At 42.5% G+C, this 3,511-nt stretch overlaps 1 pseudogene; it reads right to left on the bottom strand.

The window, feature by feature from the left end:
* Positions 1-1,281: 1,281 nt before the first annotated feature.
* On the bottom strand, positions 1,282-1,722 carry LOC102876267 (annotated as a pseudogene).
* Positions 1,723-3,511: the final 1,789 nt, after the last annotated feature.

Genomic DNA, 3,511 nt, shown 5'->3' on the forward strand with positions numbered 1-3,511 from the left:
AAAATAAACTACAACATATCACCTTACCCCAGTAAGAATAGCAAAATTTAACAGAGCAGCAAACTTCAAATGCTGGTGAGGTAGTGGAGAAACTGGAACCCTTATTCACTGTTGGTGAGAATATAAAATGGTGCAACCTCTATGGAACGCTGTATGGTGCTTTATCAAAGAGAAAAAAAACTTTATCAGAGAGAAAAAGTTGCAAAGAGAAATACCATTTGACCCAGCAATTCCACTACTGGGAATATACCCTAAAGAAATCATAACTGCCACCTAAGCAGATATATGCACACCCATGTTTATTGCGGCTTTGCCCATAATAGCAAAGAGCTGGAAACAACCCAAGTGCCCATCAACAAATGAATGGATAGAGAAGTTCTGGTATATTCACACCATGGAATACTATGCAGCATTGAAAAACAAGGAAAAATGGATGACCCTGGAGGACATTATGCTGAGTGAAATATCTCAGTCACAAAAGGACAAATATTGCGTAGGGCCACTGTTGTAAAATGAGACTGACATCAGGGTTGAGGGAAGACAGAAAAGGAGGGGAGGAATGATGTATACTGCATTGAAGCAGATGAGGGAGAGAACTGTTTAAAAGGGATATGTGAATGGGTATTTTTGGCATGACAGGAGTCCAGAGTGAAAGCTGCATAGTGGAGTGGACTTGGGGGTGGGGGTGGGATTGCATAACAATGAAAGAGTTTTTCTTTTCAAGAAGAGTGAATAGGGGGGAGGGATAGGCAGGGAGAAAAGTGCAATAATGAATGACTGGAAACCCTAAGTCTCTGTAAACTTTCATAAAAATTAATAAAAAAAAATTTAAAAAATCTTTAATATAACACAAAATCCACTTATAAACCAACTACCATTAAGTCAATTCTGACTCCTGATGACCCTATAATAGGACAAAGGAGAACAACCCAATCGGGTTTCCAAGGCTGCAAATCCTTTTTTAAAAAAAAAAATTAAGGGGAGCTCTGGTGGCCTAGTGGCAAGGAGTTGCAACTACAATCCCAGAGGCGAACGGTTCAAATCCACCAGATGCTCTGCCGGGGAAGGAGGGACAATCTCCTCATGTACCAGTCAGATCTGATTTGACGGTACACGCACACAAAAATAATAAAAAAAAATTAACTGGCAAACGTTTCTCATTTTTATTCCTAAAATTATGAATCGAAATTGAGAAGGCAGAGTTACAGAACCACTTCTGAACGAGAGGGAAATTTTGGAAAGGTCACAAGAACACATGCTTGGTTGTTCATCAGGTTGCAGTCATCGCTTCATTTTCTCAATTAGTTCTTGCTTGTATTTGTCTTTCTTTTTTCCAACTTGCTTTGCATTCCAGAATTTTTTTGCGATCTCTATCGACTTTGAGCCTGGTGATTACCGCCTTGCTTGGGTGAATGCCACATGCACACCTGGACCAGTAGCCTCCTCACACTGCGCTCTTTTGATGCAGATGACATACTTTTTTTCTGCACACCTAGACTACCTTGCCAATTTACTGAACTTTATATTGTCCACCACCTGGACCACGTCGTCCTTGCGGATGGGCATGGAGCGCATGCTGTACTTCTTGTGCAGCTCTATGGAGAAGAGGGTGGGGGTGGGGGGTGGGGAGGACGTGATCTTCCTGCGCATGTTCAAGGGGGCATTGAAGCTGACTTTGCGGTCCTTACTGCAGTCAGAGGTCAGGAAAGGGTTTAACTTCATGGCGACTGTAGGGCTTAGGACAGTATCAGACCTTCAACGTGTTCCAAAGCTGTACATCTTCAGGGAAGCAGACTGGTAAGTAAAAGCTGCCAAGTTTTAATTAGCAGCTGGATTCTTTAATCACTGTACCTTCAAGACTAATCCAAGATAGAAGTACATTTAAAGAACATTAAAAGAAGTAAAAGGAACTTGGCACATTTAAATCAGGCTTGTTTACCCAAAACATAATCTGGAAAAGAAGATGGAAAGAGTATATAGAGTCACTGTATAAAAAGGAATTGGCAGACACAGAAGAATTTCATGAAACAACCTATGAGCAAGAGCCTATGGTGATGAAAGAAGAAGTTGAAGCTTCTTTGAAGGGAACAGCAAAAAAATAAGGCCCCAGGAATAGATGGTATACCAATTGACATATTTCAGATAACAGATGCTGCCCTGGATGTGCTCACCAAGTTGTGTCAAGAAATCTGGAGAACAACCACTTGGCCAACTGACTGGAAGAGATCTATATTTGTTCCCATTCCAAAGAAGGGTAACCCAACAGAGTGTGAAAACTACAGAACAATATAATTGATTTCACATGCAAGCAAGATTCTACTGAAGATTATCCAAAAACGACTGGAACAGTACATCAGCAGAGAACTGCCAGAAGTCCAGGCTGGGTTTAGAAGGGGTTGTGGTACTAGTGAAATTGTAGCTAATGGTAGCTGGATCTTAGCTGAAAGCAGGGAATACCAGAGGAATGTCTATTTGTATTTCATTGATTATGCAAAGGTGTTTGACTGTGTGGATCATAACAAACTGTGGCTGACTCTGAGAAGAATGGGAATCCCAGAACACTTGATTGTGCTAATGTGAAACCTATACTTGGAACAAGAGGCAGTCGTCATGACAGAGCAAGGAAACACTGCAGGGTTCAAACTTGGGAAGGGTGTACATCAGGGTTGTGTCCTATCTCCATACCTTTTCAACCTATATGCAGAACAGACTATCCAGGAGGCTGGGCTGTATGAGGAGAAGTGTGGTGTCAAGATTGGTGGAAGATTCATCAACCACCTGCATTATTCAGATGACACAACCCTGCTTGCTGAAACTGAGGAGGACCTGAAGCGCTTGCTGAAGAAGGTCTAGCACTGCAGGCTTCAATATGGATTGAGGTTCAATGTCAAGAAGACAAAGATTCTCACCACTGGACCAATTGGCAGCATCAGGATGGATAGTGAAGAGACTGAGATTGTTAACAACTTTAGTTTGCTTGGCTCCATGGTCAACACTCATGGCACCAGCATCCAGGAAATAAAAAAAATGTATTGCGATGGGAAACTCTGCTGTTAGGGACCTCTCCAGGGTACTGAAGAGCAATGGTGTCACTCTGGAGACTAAGGTGTGTCTGATACAGGCTATGGTCTTTGCAATCACTTGTTATATATCAGAGAGTTGGACAATGACTAGGGAGGACAGAAGGAGAATTGATGCCTTTGAGCTATGGTGCTGGAGAAAAGTATTGAATGTACCATGGACTGCTAAGAAAACAAACAGATTCATCCTGGCAAGGGTTAAACCAGGCTGCTCCTTGGAGGCAAGGATTCTGAGACTTCATCTAACATACTTTGGACATGTTGCAAGGAGGATCCTTGGAGAGGGATGCCATGGCTGGAAGGGTGGAGGGATGGTGCAGGAGAGGAAGACCCTCTATGAGGTGGATTGATTCAGTGTCTGGAATAATTGGAGTGGGTGTGTCAGAGACAGTGTAATTGGCACAGGACAGAGAAGGTTTTAGGGCTGTTGT

The sequence above is a fragment of the Elephantulus edwardii genome, unplaced genomic scaffold (assembly GCF_000299155.1).
Source record: "Elephantulus edwardii isolate Elephantulus edwardi_28Jun2011 unplaced genomic scaffold, EleEdw1.0 scaffold00195, whole genome shotgun sequence".
In the NCBI taxonomy this organism is placed as follows: Eukaryota; Metazoa; Chordata; class Mammalia; order Macroscelidea; family Macroscelididae; genus Elephantulus; species Elephantulus edwardii.